The 20230-nt window shown below is 39.3% G+C and overlaps 1 long non-coding RNA gene across 1 annotated transcript in view; it reads left to right on the forward strand.

The window, feature by feature from the left end:
* Nucleotides 1-4349: 4349 nt before the first annotated feature.
* The window catches only part of LOC119240494 (uncharacterized), a 39827-nt gene continuing 23946 nt past the window's right edge, over nt 4350-20230 (forward strand). Inside the window, exons 1-4 of the long non-coding RNA XR_005124145.2 lie at nt 4350-4474; nt 5949-6131; nt 9692-9847; nt 13591-13842. This is a non-coding gene — a long non-coding RNA (uncharacterized LOC119240494). The remainder of the gene's footprint in view (nt 4475-5948; nt 6132-9691; nt 9848-13590; nt 13843-20230) is intronic.

Below are 20230 nucleotides of genomic sequence, written 5' to 3' on the forward strand. Positions count from 1 at the left end.
CTGATCTCTTGCTGATGATGTCTGAACCCAACTGGGTTGGGTTGTCAGGGAGCCCCAAGACTCATCTACAAGGGTCAATTTCCTGACCTGTACTGGAAGGCAAATGAAGACTGACCAGCTCACTCCTCCTTTTATTAAATTAATGCTAGATGTTGGGTGAAGTATTAGTAACTGAGTTCATGGGCATAAAATTCTTAGAAATGTCTTTGACATGTAGGGAGCATCAAAACATTAGCTATTATTATTGCTACAGGCTTACAGATAAGGAAACTAAGGTTCATGGATTTTTGCCAACTTCTTGTTGGTTAACATTAGTAACACAGCCCATACTCAAATCCAGGTTTTCAGGTTCTAGTTTTCCATAAATTCAGTTGCAAGAGTTGACTATAGCAATACGTAAGTATGAAGCATATTAAATACACTTGCATGGTTAATTCTATAATCCCAACTTGACTAAAGAAACCTGTAACCAATTTAACACCTATGAACAGATAAAAATAAACTTACTTCAGGGGTCTCCCTGGTGGTGCTGGTGGTTGAACGCAGCACTATGAAGCTGTCCACAGCCTCTGCAGTGCTGGTTCAATCCCCACCGGCCTTGGAGCAACCCACATGGCCAGCAGACCTCTCCTGTCTTGCCCGCTGCTCCCCTCAGCAGTGTATTTCATCAGTCTGCCTGTTCTGTTCCCCACTCTGTCTCTGGTGAATCCTCTCTGGCCTGTACCCCGGCTCTTGTATAAATAAAATAAATCTTTAAAAAAAATTTAAAAATTAAAAAAAACCTTATTTCAAAGACAGTTCTACATAGTCAATGATAAAAGCAGTAGTGCTAGTAGTAGTAATAGCTAAACTTTTTGAATACTATTTATTTAGCACTGTGCTATTTTTGCAGGATTGCTCTAAGATAAGCACTAACCATGTCACCATTTTTTTAAAAGATTTATTTATTTATGCATACAAGAGCTAGGGTACAGGCTAGAGATGTGGGGGGTGAGAGGATTCACCAGAGACAGAGTGGGGAACAGAACAGGCAGATTGACTGAAATACACTGCTGAGGGGAGCAGCGGGGGAATCAGGAGAGGTCTGCTGCGCCATATGAGTTGCTCCCTGGTCGGCCAGGCATAGAACTCATGCTGCAGAGGCTGCGAATCACTTCATAGTGTGGTGCTTAACCCCTTGCACCACCAGGGAGGCCCCCATGTCACCATATTTAATTTTTTGTTTATTATTCAGTTGTTTTTTTTTTTTTAATTTGGAAGAAATCTGCTTGGAGGCTATTGGTGAATTAAATTTTACCTGTCTTTGTTGGTTCTTATCTAATCATTTAAGATTTTATAAAAGCATTTAAAATGGTATGTATTATATAAATGAAAAACAAATAAATAAAAATAAAATGTGATGTATTAATCACCTTAAAAAAGAACGCCTCCTAGTTAACACCATTTTTTTCCTGTAAGTGTTGAAGAGCTTCATCCCATTATACTCTCATTATTCAAAATTAGCCCTGAGGTCAGTGGAATAAGCTGGCCATGCATTCAAAATTTGATTACATAAAATAAGATATCTTGAAAATAAACATAGTTAGTTTCTTATTTATGTCAGGTCAGGTTTTTTTTTTTTTGGCATCGAGTTATAAACAATGAGATAGTCATTTACCCTTAGGTAGTTGCATTTTAGGTTTTTAGAGTTTCAGTTCAAAGAAGGTATAATCAGTAAGTCAAACTTCACATATACATTCCCAGTCAGCTAAAGAAACAAACAAGAATTTTTTTTCCTGTGGGGTTCATTTCCACCCTGTCATACTATCTGTCAACTTTTTTCTGATGATTGAAGCAATTATCAGACAAGGGCACTCTAGCCAGCAGCTCATCATGAAATTTAGGTTCTTTCTTGGCAGTCAAGTTTCAGAGTTGTCATTAAAAACGTCTGTGTAGTAATACATTAGAGAGACAGCTCTACTTTGAAGACCAGTCACATGAAGGAAAAAAAAATCTGCATGTACATCCTTTGCTTTTGCTCTCTACTTTGTTGTCTAGTTACAGCAGAGGGTGACCCATTAGAAATTGCCTAATTATAGTATAGGCTGAACTATATGAAATTACCAATATTTGTCCAATAATGATGGTCAAATACCAGTTTGACTTTGGACAGCAATTTCATGTTATACATGCTAATAGCTCTGACACTGAGGGAAGCCATTCATGGAGTAGCAACATTCCTTTATACAACTCTTAAAACTCACATCATTTGCATGTAGCGACCCAGTTTTCCCAGCACCATTTATTGAACAAACTTTCTTTGTTCCAGTGCATATTCTTTGCTCCTTTGTCAAATATTAGTTGACCATAAATCTGTGGGTTTATTTCTAGATTTTCTATTCTATTCCATTGGTCTGTTTGTCTATTCTTGTTCCAATACCATGCAGTTTTGATGATTATGTCTTTGTAGTATAGTTTGAAGTCTGGGAGTGTGATGCCTCCATTCCCTTCTTTTTTTTTTTTTCAGAATAACTTTGGCTATTTGGGGTTTTTGGTGATTCCATATGAATTTCATCAATAATTGTTCTATTTCTTTGAAGAATATCATTGAAATTTTTATTGGAATAGCATTGAATCTGTATATTGCTTTTGGTAGGATGGCCATTTTGATGATGTTAATTCTTGCAATCCATGAGGAAAACCAACTCAAAATGGATTAAAGAACTAGACATAAGACCTGAAACCATAAAATACATAGAAGAAAATACAGGCAAAACACTACCTGACATGCACCTCAAAGACATCTTTACAGACACATTACCCAAAGCAGTGATAGTGGAAGCAAAGATAAACAGCTGGGACTACATCAAATTAAAGAGCTTCTGCACAGCAAAAGAGACAATAACCAAAACAAAGAGAAAACCCACTGACTGGGAGAAAATTTTTGCACACAACACTCTTGATAAGGGACTGATTACAAAAATCTACAAAGAGCTGATGAGAATCAACAAAAACAAAGAAAATAATTGAGTCAAAAAATGGGCAGAAGAGCTAAAAAGAAACTTCTCTGAAGAAGAAATGCAAATGGCCAACAGGCATATGAAAAAATGTTCAACATCACTTGTAATCAGGGAAATGCAAATCAAAACTACAATGAGATATCATCTCACACCAGTGAGAATGGCACATATCAAAAAAACTAGCAACAACAAATGTTGACGAGGTTGTGGAGAAAAAGGAGCTCTCCTGCACTGGTGGTGGGAGTGCAAACTGGTCCAATCACTATGGAGAGCTTGTGGAGATTTCTTGAACTACTAAACATGGAACTTCCATATGATCCAGCAATCCCACTCCTAGGTATTTACCCAAATGACACAGAAACAGTAGTTCCAAAGGGCACCTGCACCCCTTTGTTTATAGCAGCACTATTTACAATAGCTAAGCTATGGAAGCTACCCAAATGCCCAAAAATAGATGACTGGATCAAGAAGATGTGGTACATATACACAATGGAATATTACTCAGCAATCAAAAAAGATAAACACATGCAGTTTGCTGCAACATGGGTGGAGCTAGAAGGGATCATGCTCAGCGAAATAAGTCAGAAAGAAAAAGAAAAATACCGGATGGTCTCACTCATAGCAGGAATTTAGAAAACCTAAATAAGAGACCAGGAAAAAGACAAATCAATACAAAGTAAAAATCAAAATCAACAAGCAACTATAAACCAGAAACACACTATGTGGGGGAGGGGAAAGGAAGGACTAGAGTCAAAATAGGGGGGGGGGTGCAGTTGTATGGGGAATATAACCAAAATGAAAATGCATACATTGTGCAAAGATGAAAAAAGATATAAGAATTATATAAAATAAAATATTTAAATAAAAAATAAATAAATAAAACTCACATCATTGGTAAACAACTGCTTTTGCACATTCTACAAATGAAAGACACTTCTATTTTTCCTCCACTCACTGAGGATTTCAGGTAAGTATGAACATCCAGGAAATATATGAAATTAAGATTTTAAGGTATTTATAAAAGATTTATATATGTGCAATGCCTAATTAAATTTCTTGCACACAATAAATATTCAAAAGAATTGACCAATTAGGTTTTAGCCCAAAAGTCACCAGTGTGAGATTTCCGATCATAGTATAGCTTATTATGATATGGCTTTTACTAGTTACAGATTCTATTGCACATATTATTTCACTTAGTTTTATCGGGTCAAAATACCTAAAACCCCTTCCTACCACATTCATCGGACATATCAAACCATGTTTGCAAGTAGAGTTGACCCTTGAACATCATGGGGTTAAAATGCTCATGTCCATTTACTTTTCCATTCTGCATACAGGAAATTCAACAAAACATGGACAAAACTTTGTCGAGAGTCAATTGTATTTAAAAGGTGTCCCCTGATTTTAGAGAGTTCATGTTAAGCCACTTTGCTTTTACAAAAGACTTAACATCCATACCTATTTTCTCCAAAGTAAGTGGATTTTCACTTTTATGCAATAAATGAAAATATCTATCAGTGTTTGTTTTGTAGCAGTCGTTCCAGAGGTACTGTGCATCAAAAGCAGTGAGAGTAGCCCCACAAGATCCTTCCCTGAGAACTGCATTTGACATCTCAGCAGGAATGGAAGTTAACAAAAATGATGTTGCAAAAGTTTTTTCATAACATGACCAAGTTCTGACAGATGAAGAGCTGATAGAATTGCAAGATTAGAAATCGAATGCAATGGCATCTGGCCTGAGAGTGAATCACAATGTGAGATTTTCACTGCACTTAACATGCTACATTGATTGCAGAAAATTATGGCTTTAATTTTGAAGGGCACGTAGGTTTAGGGCAGATTTGCAGAATGTTTTGTGCCCTACCAAGAATTGTGTGATAGAAAACTACACGAGGTTAATCTGTCAAGTATACTATTGTATTTTGAGCCTTCCATACCATCCACCATTGTATTTTGAAACTTCCACACCATCCACATCAGTCACAGCAGAAAGGAAACCTGATCTTTGACATGGAGGCATCAGACATAGTAAGTGAAGAAGTTAGTGACCTGTATATCTTGATGGATTCAGAGGATGATGAGATGTTAACAAATGATCCTCTTCCTCTCTATCCTATACCCCAGCCTCCTATACATCACTCTACCCCAATCTGTAACAACCTTGCCTAACACACATCATCATCACCTCCCAGCCCTCCCTGTCTTCATGAGTCTGGTAAATTAAAACTACACTGTTTCATTTCTAGTTTACACAGGTGGTGAATATATCATACCCATTCTGTTTTTATTGCATGTCAGTATTATTTTAGGTTTATGAATTATTTAGATGATTTTGTGGGTCATTTTTTGAGTCTGGGAATGCTAAAAAAAACTTTCTATATAATTTTTTAAAACATTTATTTATGCATACAAGAACTGGGGTACAAGCCAGAGTGTTTGGGGGTGAGAGGATTCACCAGAGACAGAGTAGGGAATAGAACAGGCAGATTGACTGAAATGCACTGCTGAGGGGAGGAGCAGGCAAGACAGGAGAGGTCTGCTGTGCCATGTGGTTGCTCTCTGGCCAGCGGGGGATCGAACTCATGCTGCAGAGGCTTCAGATAGCTTCAAAATGCTGTGCTTAACCCCTTGTGCCACCAGGGAGACCCCTCCATACAAATTAATGGTACTTGCTTCTTTGATTTATGACATTTTCACTTAAAGATTTCATAGGAATGCTATACTTTCAGATAGTGGGGGAAAGCTGTATTGTTTTGTAAACAAAATATTGCATTGTTATGTAAACTCTTTTCTAATAGCTAACCGAGAAGTTAAAGAACTAAGAAAAGGTAAGGATTTTCTATACATTTATATAAATTGCATTTTCTATGCATTTATATGTATTGTTAGAAAATGTCATAGTTATGATTATTTTTTTCTTGAGATTGGGAAATTTCTTCTTCACAGATGTCTGTCTTGTGGTGAACTTGAGAACTGATTTATGTGATTAACAAGGAAACAGTGGTATTTATAAACATGGAGAGTCTTGGAGAATGAGATACTGATTTTATAATTATGGTGTTACACCCGGATTCTCACATATTGTCTATACCCACATTCTTTCAGTACGACAAGTTCATTAAAACTTCTGTAAGTTATTTTCTCTGATGTTATTATCGTTGCTCATAAATACAGAGGAAAATGTGTGATGCAAGTGAGGGATGAGCAGATGAGTCAGCTGGCAGTGACAGCTGTACACATGGCCCACAGGTGTTTGCTTGGCTTCAGTAGTCTTTATGGCAGAAGTTTTTAAAGGGTCCCACACAGCTTTAGAAATCTATTTTTCCTGCAGAAACTTTGCAGCAGTCACATCTACACTACTATTTCTAAATCTCAGCTTGGCCTCGGGAGTAGAGGAAGGTTGGTGATTTCCTTAGCTCTTTGGAGCCAGGGTGTTCCAGGTGCAGATTTACAATATGTGTCTTTGGACTAGACTGGTGCCATCTTATAATAAACTCCTAGGTAATTGATGCTGTTGCTCTAAGGGACACTTTTGAGTAGCAAAGAACAAGGCATTTCTAGTGTTTGAACTAACTAGCATCTCAGAGGTAATGAAACCAAATCCAAACTTCTCTTTCCTAAAACAGGCAGTCTTCCCTTTGAGCTCTCGTTGATTTTTACCACTGTTAATTCTTCATCCAACACAGGGTAATGTGGGCTCTTTCTTACCCCGCTGGCTGGCACATCCAAATCAGTTTTGTTCCTCTGACTCTTTCCCCATGTCTCTCAGAACCACTCCTTACTTTTCATTCTGCTGCCACCACCTGGGCCCAGATCCCTAGGACCGTCCAGTCTCTACCAACTCCAGTTCCATGCACAATTGCCATTCTAAAGCAGTACTTATTTTTAATCCTCTGCTGTAAGAACAGCTGAAATAGTTTCTAGAATCCCTGTCCTGGAACTCCAGACACCACACTCTTGCTCCTACTTTTTCATTCGTAGCTCCTAATGTTATCCTATGTGAACATTATAGATTGTTTGCCATGACCGCTGGGGTGTAGGCCAGAGGTGTGGGGGGTGTGAGAGGATTCACCAGAAACAGAGTGGGGAACATAGCAGAAGGACTGACTGAAATACACTGCTGAGGGGAGTGACAAGGAAAGGCAAGACAGGGGGGGTCTGCTGCACCATGTGGGTCAGCTCCCTGGCTGGGGATTGAACTGGTGCTTCAGTGTCTGTGGATAACTTCATAGTGCTGACACTTAACCCCTTGTGCCACCAGGGAGGCCTTTCCTATATTACTTTAAGTGTCATGGAAATGGCGCTGCCATCAGCTAAATTGTGGACCACAGATCAAAGATTAGAGTCTGAGGTGTATACTATAAACTATATTCTTTAAGAAATAGAATTTGAATTTCTTAAGTTTTCAGAAATATATGACCAGGCCTCCCCGGTGGCGCAGTGGGTTGAGTGCCGTGCTGTGAAGCTGTCCGCAGCTTCGGCAGCGCAGGTTCGATCCCTGCCAGCCGGCGAGAATCCCACATGGTGCCACAGACCTCTCCTGTCGCACCCGCTGCTCCCCTCAGCAGTGTATTTCTGTCACCTGCTTGTTCTGCTCCCTGCTCTGTCCCTGGTGAATCCTCTGACCCTCCCGTGCCTCGGGCGTATACCCCAGCTCTTGTATAAAAATAAATAAATCTTAAAAAAAAAAATGACCTTCAGAATATATTGCTAGGGCCCCTGGTAGGACCTTATAGGAGTCATGCAAATGCCTTAGAGTGCGCCTGAAACTTAAGCTGCTTTAATTATGAGGTGTAGCTACCTATGCTATTTTTTCCCTATTGTTGTTATAACCTTAATGTCATTGCTATTTTAAAAATGAGTGATAATTTAAGAATGAGTGGATCTTACTGATTTACTCAAAATTTTCTTAAGTGTGAACATGGGGCACCCAGTATCAAACATCTGAGGGTGTTTTGCTTCTCTAAAGACAGTTTCCTTCAGGTTACATGCAATAGGGGCATTTGAGTTTGTAGGAATTTCAGGTACCCTGGAATAATTCTTTAACAGCACAACTTTCACTAACAAATATTCTAGTGAAACCAGCAGTTTCAAATAATATTTTTATTGTGAAAAGAAAACATTGCCTTATAAACCACCTTTCTCTCAGTCTTTCAAAATGAATTCCAAACATTTCCTTTTAATTGGAAATTTCCCTATGAAATCATAGACTTTGAATTCAGTTTATATTCTTTGAAATACTCTTCAAGGACACTTCCCTTCTAGCTAGTTTTGTATGAGGAAATATGTCTGCAAAAGTATGAGACACCTTTATCGTTTAATGTATTTATACATAAATAAAACAACCTACATAATTAACCAGAAAAAATTACTGAGATTCAGTAGTATTTGCTCTTCCTGTGAACAGGAGTGGCTGAAAGGTATTTTGTTTGGCCAACATCCCCCTATCTAAAGTTGGTTCCCCCTACCAGGTTCTCTATTGTCACCCTGTTTGTTGCACTCATAGCACTTACAGCAACTGTCACTATCTTGCTCCTACATTTGTTTACTGTTTATAGAGGCACCTCCTAGATGATAAGTAAATATCCATATGTGTCAACTTCTTTAATGATGCTGCTGGTTGCAAAGACTCTTCCTTTCCCATCAGATCTTTAGATTTCAGGTCTGCAAAATGCTGTGTGAAAAATGAAAAGAGAAACACTCCCTTGCTTAATTCTTTTACATGCTTATCGCACCAACTCAGAACCCCTCTTTCAGCTGCCAGCTGACCCCTCTTTTTGCTTTCATCGCCCTCAGTTCTTTCCACCTCAGTTCGGCCCTCTAGCTGAATCATCCTGGCTGTCCTTGGGTGCCTTTGTTTCTCTAAATTTCTACTTCCCACACCCAATCCTTGTTTAGCCTCTGTGGAGTAATGAGTTGTATTGTAACTCTTCTTTTTGCTAACCATAAAATCTTAGATAGGCCTCTCTGAACCTCGGTTTCTTCAATTCTAAAGTGTAGATATTGAGTGCCATCCTAGGGAGTGTCTCATGATATGTTTTCAGTAAATGGCAGCCATTGTTATTATTATTCTTAAAGATTTGTTTGTTTATGCATATAAAAAGTGAGGTGTAACTAGAAGTGTGGGGGAGGGGTGAGAGGATTCACCAGAGAGAGTTGGGGAGCAGAACAAGCAGATCTACTGAAATACACTGCTGAGTGGAAGCAGCAGGCTAGACAGGAGAGGTCTGCTGAACAATGTGAGTTAGCTCCCTGGCCTGCGGGGTAGTGGGGAGGATCGAACTGGTGCTGCAGTGACTGGCGACAGCTTGATAGCACTGTGTTTTTAACCCCTGTGCCACCAGGTAGGCCCCCATCATGGTTATTATTAGTATCTTTCAGACATCACCTCTGGGGGTTATCTCCAATAACTGTGCCTTATAGCTAAAGCAGTAGTTGTCAGCAATAAAATTTATCTACATTATTTGAAATTGCATTTAAAAGATTCTTTTGATACTTGTGAATAGTCTTTTGAGTGTTTGTGGATATTCTTATTTGTGGGTATTCTGTTTATACTGTCTTCATAAATTAACTGGGTCTTCTAGATTTGAGATTTTCTAGAAGCTTTCTCTAGTAAATGCGATAAAGGGAGAACCCTTTTACAGAAGTCTGTTTTCTATAAGATTTTCCCTCCAATTTTTAAATTACAGAATTATTACCAATTTCAAATTGTGTTTACAATTTCAAGACTTAATATCATGCTGCCATTGACTATGCCAGTCAGTGCTTGGGGAGAACAGAAGTGACTCTATAACCTGAAACAAGATGAGCTTCAGAGAACTAAACTGGGAACAGCAAATCAATAGGTGGGTGATAAAGTTAATGTACCTTAAAAAATGACCTATGAATATAAAATTGAAGAAATTAGGGATCTGCTTTATCAAGGGGCAACAAGAGTGGAAGAGTCTTAAAAACTATTACCTAGCCAAGTATACTACACCCTAGCAAAAAAAGAATATGTTAATTAAGAACTGGTGGTATTTTTAAAAAATCAAGAAAGGAATCTTAAAGAAAAGCTGGTATGATTTTTGGATAGAATTAATTGAATATTCCTTTAGAAAGCGATCAATCATATCACTGAACTGATCACATGGGAATTATAGAAATACTCTGTATATGAGTCAGAAAAACTTTGAAATTTATATGGTCTGCACAAACTAACTCTCAAGACCACCCATCTCTTTTGATTCTCTAAGTAACCTATACAAATTTTTGAAGTTTAATTCAACCTCCTTGCACCTCTATACATTGGTAACTGGAAAGTTCCCTAGAAAATTACCTCCTTTCATTGTCAGTTTTCATTCTGATTTAACCATTTTTCCCTTGCCGGGACAAATCCAGAATTTGTGAGCCTGAATATTTTTTTTACAATTTGAGAGGCATTTTGTAAGAGAAAGAATACAAAATGGCAACTATAAAATTACATCCAGGCTGCCAGAAGGAATAAAAGCAAATGAGTAAGCCTAAAATTTTAGTCTTTTCACAGTGAAGCCATTAAAGTTGTATTGATGTCCGTTTTGAGAGCCCATTATTTGCCCTACCCAGCAAAATTGAGGGTAAATAGATTGATAGACAGACAGACAGAAGATAGATATTTGAATACATATATCTCTAGTTTTGTCCACTAAGAGAGTGGGTATCAGAGCAGTGGCACCCATGCTACTGAGTACTGTAGTATCCAGATCTTCTTCAGAGCCCCTTGGAGAGCCAACTGACTTTGGTACTGGGCATGGGAAAATACAAGATAAACCTTGAATCTCTTGTTGAGCCCCAAATAAAGAAGTGTTCAAAGAATGATTGGCAATACCGAGAACACCTTGCCAGGCTTTTCACTGGAAAAACCTGGGACAATAAAAGCATCAAAATCAGTAATCATAGTAGCAGACTATGGTGCATTGAATAAAACAGGAAACCATGACTTCAAACAGATATTAAAATATTAATGAATAAATTAATAATTAAATAAAGGGCGATACATACACAATCTCAAAGACTTCCTTACAAAATATTTATTAATTAAAAGGGGGGAGTAATTTCACAGTGGAGAAGCTTAGCACATAGGGCCTTAAACAAATGATCAAAGTTAGCATCAACAGTGATGGTACAATTGCAAATCATGTGTCACCTGAATAGGATCATAATCACTTCTGTGATCTTCATGCCTAAGATGTTCCTAATCATGAGGGAGCACCAGACAAACCCAAACTGAGAACATTCTCATAATAAATGGCCTGTAAACATCTATAGTGATATGGTTATGACAGTCAAGGAAAGACCAAGAACTGTAGCAGATGGAAAGACACTAAGGAGAGACATGGTAACAAAATGTGGTGTATGGTGCTTTGCAAGATCTGGATTTAGAATCTTGCACTTGAACCTCTTTTTTTTTTTTTAAGTACATGATTGGGACCACTGGAGGAACATGAATGGAGTCTGGAATTGTATTAGATTAGAGTATTAATACTAATTTCCTGATTTTGATGGCTATGTCATAGTCATACAGGACGTTTTCATTTGTAGGAAATGCACAGTAAAGTACTGACGTATAATGGGCAATAATGTCAGCCATTTATTCTCAAATGGGTAAGAAAAGCAGTTCTTTTCCTGTTCTTTCAAATTTTCTCTAAGTTTGAGATTGTATATGTGTATATGTATTTCATAGCTTTTATGTTTCATATTTTGAATATCTTTGTCTGGACAAGTTCCCCCACAGAGATTTTAGGGGAATCTGTCAACTATAAGCAATGCTTGGGATAGGTAATGACTTTTGCCTTGCAACGGTGAGGACTTGTTTCTCTCCTCACTGACAATATGTGAACTGCTGAAGAAGCATGATGGGATGGCTATCTCTGGCACCTTTTCATCCTATAGTCACACAGAGGCTCAGCACTGCCATGCTAGTTAAAGATGGCTCAGCAGTAATTCCTAGAAACAAACATGCACATGATGATAAAATGATGAGTGAGGCCAATGATGCCTTTTGTTTGAGAACTTTGTCAGAAGCCTTGCAAATTATGTGACCAGAAGAGCTACTAATCTTTATGATTTAATATCCATCCTTCTGGTACTTTTTCACTTGGTTTCTCTTTATTCAGTATATGTGCATTTAGCATTTAATCTTAGAAATACAAAGGTGAAAAAAATGCCCTCAGAGTTTCCAGCTGTGGACAAAAGAAGGGGTTAGATGAGGAAACAAGTGTTTACTACCTAATGAAGAGTGGGGTACAGTAGGGAAGGCACCAACTCTTAGGAAGACCTCACAAAATAAGGAGTGTGAGTTTGGACTTGAAGGATGTGATTACTTAACATTTTAACAAATGTTCTTAATTATAAATGATGCTAAACAGTTTTTTCCTATGAGGACAAAAAGAAGAAGAAGGAGCAGGAGGAAGAAGTTGAGTGAAAGGTAAAGAGGGGGAAAGAAAGAAAACAGTAGCCTCAAGTACCTAAACAGTGAAAAAAGTTGTGTAAATATCTTTGCTTACACATATGCTGCAAAATAAATCTTTTTAAAATACATTTTTCAAGGGCCTCCCAGGTAGCACAGTGGTTGAGTGCTGGGCTGCGAAGCTGCCCACAGCCTCTGCAGCGCTGTTTTAATCCCAGGCCGCCAGTGAGAGTCCTGCATGGCACACAGACCTCTCCTGCTGCGCCCGCTGCTCCCCTCAGCAGTGTACTTCATCAGTCTTCCTGTTCTGTTCCCTGCTCTGGCTCTGGTGAATTCTCTCACCCTCCCATGCTTTTGACTGTACCCAGTGCTTGTATAAATAAATAAATAAATCTTTTTTTTTAAAGTACATTTTTCAAGAGGTAAAGATAGAATAGCCAAGTTATTGAAACAATCTAAGTGCCCAAAGACACATGAGTGGAAAAAGAAGATGTGGTATACACAACATTATACTTGCTTAACCATAAACAAAAAGTCCTGACAGTTTGTCATTTGCAATACTATGGATGGAACTTGAAGGGATTATGCCAAGCAAAATTAGCCAGAAGGAGAAAGACAAATATCTGATGATTTCGCTCATATGTAGTATGTGAACAAAACAAAGGAACAGACAAACCTAAACCAAAACAACCCTTAGAAATATGACTGCAGAACTGAGGTTATTAGAAGGGGTGAGTGTGGGTTGGGTAGCAAAGGTGAGAGGGGGCCAAGTGGACTATAGTGGAGGATTTTGGTTGCTCTTGTGGTAGGTGTCGTGTGGTGACACACATCTGAAGATGTGTGAACTTGTGTACCCCTAAGTCATTGACAGTGTTGTAAACCAATGTTAGTTACCGCAAAGACAATGTTTACAAAGTAGACAAAGTTGCAAGTTATCACAAAACTAATGATGTATTTTTTATTTTAGAGTTTTTTCTTGTGTTTTCAGGGACCTAATGTGATTTTCTGTTTTATTTGTTTGTTTATTTTTAGATGTAATCATTCTCCCCCAGGATTCTCATTCCTGATATCTCCATCACCTCCCACTCCATTTCAAATGTGATATTTCATCCCACTCTGAAGAATCTGAATACTTGACTCATTTTTGAACTTTCTTTTCAGTTTCAGATTTCCCAAAACTCTAAGTCATCTGTTAGCCTGTCAAAATTGATCTTTGGACATCTGTAGTATTTCCTGGTGGCTTCACAGGGACTTTGCATCCTATACCTGCTGTCGTCTGTGCCTGATCACCTATGATTGCAGCCGAGTAGGGAACATGGCCCCTCTAGTAGTTGAACTATCCTCAGTTTTACCAGGAACTTTCTGGATCTCATCATAGCCCTCTCATCTAGCCTGATATCTGAAAAACACAATGTAAGTTACCAAGTTGTGGGGTGTCCAGTGCTTCCCTAGAAATTCAAATCACAGTGTACAAATGACATGAAAACAGTCACGATCTATAAAATTTCACAGCTACCCAGCTTGGTACATCTTATTACTATAATAAGTATAGATAGATAAATGTATCTTCCTTATGTTATTATTTATCTTTTTTTCACATTTGCTTTAGAATTATAGTTTGCATTCTTTGAGTTAGATCCTATCTTTGGGTGCTTGCACATTGTTGAGGTCGTATACTTATTATTCATGTCTCTGAAGACCTTTCAGGGGAAAATCATTTTATCTCATCAGAGAAATCCACAGACTCTCTCACATGGAAACAGTAGCGAACTTCTCCAAGTTGTCTTTTGGTATTCAGATATTTAAAATTTCTGGTAAAAATGGCTCAGAGGTCTACGTACAAAGTATGTAAGTTTGAAGGCATGGGATTTAATCTCAGGCATGGAATGGAAGACATGTGGAATGAAAATAGGGTGTGCTGTGTATGAGATTGTGCAACTCTGGGGTGCCTGGGGAAATGGGAAGCAAGACTGGCTTTGCCATTTTCCTTATCCCCTTGTCATCTAAGATAAAGAGAGAGGGGCAGGTCCTGGGTCCTGGGCACAGATGATTGGGCTGATAACAGTGGGACCTGAAGCAAGGGCCTGGTACCTGGTACTGTTTACCAGAAGTGGGTAGGAAGGTGAGTTGCTGCAAGAGCCAGTGTCTACTCATAATTTGACTTAGTTTTTGTTTTTCTATTATTGTGGCCAAAGGAAGTAAGCTCTATCAATGAACTGTTAAGTTTTCATTATTGATACTAATATTATTTTTCTATGTTATCATGGTTCTTACAAAGTTGGGGCTTTAGGAAGCTCTCTAGGGAAATGTCTTTCAAATGTCATAGGTATAGACTCGAGTCCAAATCACACCCAGTTCTCTTCTGCCCTGTTGCCACTCTCTCCCAGCACCCACCCAGGCTAACTCATTATTATCTCCATTGCAATCCCCTCAACTGATCTCCCCGTTCCATTCTAACTCCAATCCATTCTCATCAGAGAGCCTTTTTTTTTAAATTTAAAAATTTCCTGAGATTTTTATGAAATCTTTATTTAATCGTAAGTTCATATGCAGTTATAAGAAATAACAGAGAGACTTTTTGTATCCTTTATCCACTTTCCTCGGATGGGAATGCCTTACAAAATTATAGTACAATATCACAACCAGGATATTGACTTAATCCACAAGCCTCATTAGATTTCCCCAGTTTTACTTTCCTACAAAGTGTTGTCACTTTTTAATTTTAGTTATTTGGACACACTTTTAGTGATACTCTATTGTGATTTTAACCTACATTTATTTAATTTGCCAATGTTCAAAATGTGTGTGTATTTCATTCCATATAATTTCATTTTATGCTATTCCACCATCATCATAATAATCCCTCTTTGCCCTTTTATGACTAGACCTCCTTCCCTTCTTCCTCCCTCCATTCTCTTTCCCTAACTCTGGGCAACCACTAATCTGCTCTTGATTCCTAAAATTTTTTGTTTCAAGAATATTACATTGGGCCTCCCCTGGTGGCGCAGCGGTTGAGCGCTGGGCTGCAAAGCTGCCTGCAGCCTCTGCAGCACCGGTTTGATCTCTGGCAGCCAGGCGAGGGTCCCACATGGCAGGACAGACCTCTCCTGCCGTGCCTGCTGCTCCACTCAACAGTGTAGTTTGTCAGTCTGCCTGTTCTGCTTCCTGCTCTGGCTCTGGTGAATTCTGTCACCCTCCCGTGCTTCTGACTGTACCCAGTGCTTGTATAAATAAATAAATAAATCTTTAAAAAAAAAAAAAAAAAGAACTCCATTTCAACATATGAAAAAAAAAGAATATTACATAAACAGAGTCATACAATATCTAGCCTTTTGGGGACTGATTTTTTACTCAGTGTAATTCCATGGAGATTCATTCAAGTGTTTTTTCCTCTCCATTGTTGTCTAGTATTCCTTTGAATATCTGTACCCCACTTTATTTAACCTTTCACCATTGAAGAACATCTGAGATAAAGCTGCTATATGCATTCACATACAGCTTTTTATGTAAACATCAGTTTTCATTTCTCTAGGAAAAAACTCAGAATCAAAATTGCTTAGTCATATAGTAGTTGCAGGTTTAGTTTTTTAAGAAACTGCCAATTTTTTCCAGAGCAACTGTACCATTTTACATACCCATCACCAATATATGAATGGTCCAGTTTGTCCACATCTTCACCAGCATTTGGTGTGGTCACTTTTTAATTTTAGCCATTCAATTACATTTGTGGTGATGCTCCATTGTGTTTTAACTTGTATTTGTTAACTTGCAAATATTCAAAAATTTGAACATTTTTTATGTGCTTATTTGTCATCTGTGTACCCTCCCTAGTAAATTGTCTGTTCCGGTCTTTCACCCATATTCCTTTTTTTTTTCCTTAGGTTTGTTTTTATTTATGCATACAAGAACTGAGGTGTAGGCCAGAAATGGGGGGGTGTGTGTGGTGAGAGGATTCACTAGAGAGAGAGTAGGGAGCAGAACAGGATGATCTACTGAAACACACTGCTGAGGGGAGCAGTGGGCAGGAAAGGAAAGGTCTGCTGCGCCATGTGGGTTAGCTCCCTGGCCGGGGCAAACTCATGCCACAGTGACTGGCGATAGCTTGATAGCACTGAGACTTTAGCCCCTGGGCCACCAAGGAGGCCCTCTTTCACTCATTTCCTAATAGAACTGTTTGGGTTTTCTACTGTTGAATTTTGATAGTTCATACTATGCTCTTAACAACAGACCCATATCTGACACATGATTTACAAATACTTTTCCTAGTTTGTAGCTTTTCATCCATTTCACAGGAATTTTGCTGAACTACAGTTGTTGTTTTGTTTTTGTTTTGTTTTGTTTTGTTTTTTGATGAAGTCCAGTTTATCAGTTTACTCTTTTATGGACTATGTTTTTGGTATCAACTCTAAGAACTTTTTTTTTTTAAGATTTATTTATTTTTATACAAGAGCTGGGGTACAGGCCAGAGGCACGGGAGGGTGAGAGGATTCACCAGAGACAGAGCGGGGAACAGAACAGGCAGATGACCGAAATACACTGCTGAGGGGAGCAGCAGGCACAACAGGAGAGGCCTGCCATGCTGAGGCCTGCCCTGCCATGTGGGAATCTCTCTGTCCAGCCGGGAATCGAACCTGCGCTGCAGAGGCTACGGACAGCTTCACAGTGTTTCACTCAACCAGCTGCGCCACCGGGGAGGCCCCAAATCTAAGAACATTTTACCTTGCCCTAGAGTCCTATTCTTTACATGCCTTAAAAAATATATAAATGAAACATCTTGGTCCCTGAATAAGACCTTTAGCTGGCATCCCATTGCATTTCCAGTGGAATCTTAGCTTTGTATATGAGGTGGTCAGCCTCAGCACAGTCCCGCCTCCTCCCCCACCTACAGCGGCACCCACACTTTCTAGGTGTGGCCACAATGGCATTCTTTCCATTTCTCCAGGTTCCATCCATCTTGGGACCTCATGCACACCTTTGTGCTTTGTGTGGCTGGTTTCTTCTCCCATAATTCATGAGGCCCTCTCAGATGACCCAAGCTACATAGAGCTCGCTGGTAATTGATGTGTCAATACCCAGCCTTTATCAATTAACTGGTACTTCATATTTTGTCATTGCTTGGTCTTTTTGTACTTAGTGTCTGCTCCCTCACCAGACCTTGAGTCCCATGAAGACAGGACTTAGTTTCACTCCTCACCTCAGTGCCCAGTATTTATTTTAGGGTTCAGCAAAGAGTATACTATCAGTAAACATTTGTTGCAAACACTGATTAATGAGACCATTTAAAGAGAACATTCCCTCACTATACAGTGTTTTCTGAAGCACTTCTAGAACATTTAAGTTTTATTTGGGGTTTTAACTGCTTTTGGCCGAATTCTTTTTGGCTAAAATCTTACTGTCCAGACAATCTTTAGTTTATATATATATTTTTTTTTGTCTCAAGAATTTACAGAAGAAAAGAGATTGTGATAAAACTGTGCTACAGAAAAATAACTTATACAACACGATTGTGAACTGCACTGCACTGGCATCAAAGAACCCAGCTCCTGTACTTGAGAACCTTCCAGTCCAGTGAGGGTATATGTGCAGATGAATGATTAAATCCAGAATCATAAAACTTTGTGATAAGGACCTCACTCAGAATGAGATGGGAGATAGGTTGCCATAGAAGATTCTTTTTTAAAAATTATTTTTTATTTATGCATACAAGAACTGGGGTGTAAGCCAGAGTTGAAGGGGGTAAGAGGATTCACCAGGGACAGAATGGAGAGCAGTACGGGCAGATCTACTGAAATACACTACTGATAGGAAGCAGCAGACGAGACAGGAGAGGTCTGCTGCGCCATGTGGGTTAACTCCCTGGCTGGGGATCGAACTCATGTGGCAGCGGCTGGTGATAGCTTGATAGCGCTGAGACTTTAATCTCTGAGCCACCAGAGAGGCCTCATGCCATAGAAGATGCTTTAAAGGAGGCAACACTTGGGCTGAATCTTGAAAGATACAGTGAAGTTAGCCATTGGCGATAAAAGGAGAGGGGGCAGAGGACCCCTGAGCAGCCAGCATAACAGCAGGCATGAGGATGCAGGTTGTCAGCCACTGAATTATGTGGGGTTTGTGTGAGGGGGCGTGCAGAGCGGGGTCTGAAAGGTCAGGGGAACCTGGTGACTTCTATTTTTGACTGATGGCACTGGTGTCACTGTGGAAGACAAACAGGAGGTCTGTGAGCGCGAAGTAAGCAGAGGTTGTTACAGAGAAAGGCCTGAACTTTGGCAATGGCCAGGCAGAGGAAAGGAGTCAGTTTTGACTGATACAGGGTAACTTGTGTTAATAGCTTGTGTTGACCAAATGGTGGAGATCAGGATGGGCAGTGGGGCTGGAGAGCAGGAATGAGGAGGCAAGACATCTGGTCGGACTCCTTGAACTGGTGGTGCTGCTCACCAAACAGAAAATTCAAGAAGAGGAGTCATCTCGTGCAGAAAGGTGTTAGGTGTGAGGTGCCTTCAGAAGGCAGCCAACAAGGAGTTCCAATAAGAAGGTACATATCTAAGTCTGAAACTCAGATTGCATATCATTGAAACAATAATTTTTCACATGGAAATACCTTTTAGAGGTGAATTCATCCCAGAAGTTGAAAATGTGAGGCGCCCAAGATAATTTAGCTGTGGGCTTATGATCATCATGGAACACTTTGCAATCTTGGTCCAGTGCTTAGGTTGCAAAACCAGGCAGTGCTGACACTATAATCTCATAAGACCCAGAAAGACCCTACCTCAGGACTAGTTTTTCAGTGGTAACAATTCAGAGAACTAAACTGAGCCACAGAATTCTGCATCTTGGGCAACTAAGGGTAATTTTAACCCTTCCCCTCAACCCCACTTTATTATAGTCAGAAAAGCTCATTAGTTCATCCAAGAAAACCCAAGTAGATAGATATTTAAACAAATAAATACTTGTCTTTCCTAAAGGAAGAAAGTGAGCATGTGTTTTGAAAGTCTGAGCAGGGGTGAGGCTGGGAGTTGGTATGCAGCACATAATTCCTGTACAAATCCTCTTCAGCATTTCCATCATTTTCTCCTATGAGCATAAGCCACAGGATGTAATAACTGACATGGAAACCTGGAGCATGCGATGGTCACCGATGCTGACGAAACCCACGGGTTTCCAGGGCAAGCTCTATGTGAAAGACCACACAGAACACATGTCAGCTGCAGTTTGGCATTCACAAGAAAAAGGAATGACCCAGGATTCATGGAAGCCTCCAACACCATGGCAAGCCTACAGCTCACTAGGAACTTGCAGCTGCTCCTAGACCAGCCGGGCATGGAGCTATGAGGAATGAAGCCATTCTTTTTGGCATACGATATACTGTATCTTGCAGAATCTCAAAGGCCAAGATACAAATAGCAGCTAGACTTTCCAGTAGTTCCCTGCAGCTGGGAAGTATAGTGAACACTTGGAATCCAAAATGACATGTGAAGGTTGGGTTGATCTGTTGGGCTCAATATGTCAGAATTAATAAGAATGAATAATAAAAACCACACTGAAAGATAACATCAGAATAAATAAGCAAAAACTCCATAAGCACAAATGAAAGACATGGTCAACCAGAAGGATATGTAAGAGAGAAATTGGGAATTTTGATTATTTCATCCTGAATCAGTTGTGTAGAAAGGGGCTGAAAAATTTGGTATGGATGTGAACTACATTAATACTATTCTGGTGTTTAGGTTAGGCAGGTGATAGTTGTTTTCTACCCTATGTTGATAAAAATGGAACTGTGTGTTTAAATTACGTAGATGGCTAA

The sequence above is a fragment of the Talpa occidentalis genome, unplaced genomic scaffold (assembly GCF_014898055.3).
Source record: "Talpa occidentalis isolate TD23 unplaced genomic scaffold, MPIMG_talOcc4v2.1, whole genome shotgun sequence".
Lineage (NCBI taxonomy): Eukaryota > Metazoa > Chordata > Mammalia > Eulipotyphla > Talpidae > Talpa > Talpa occidentalis.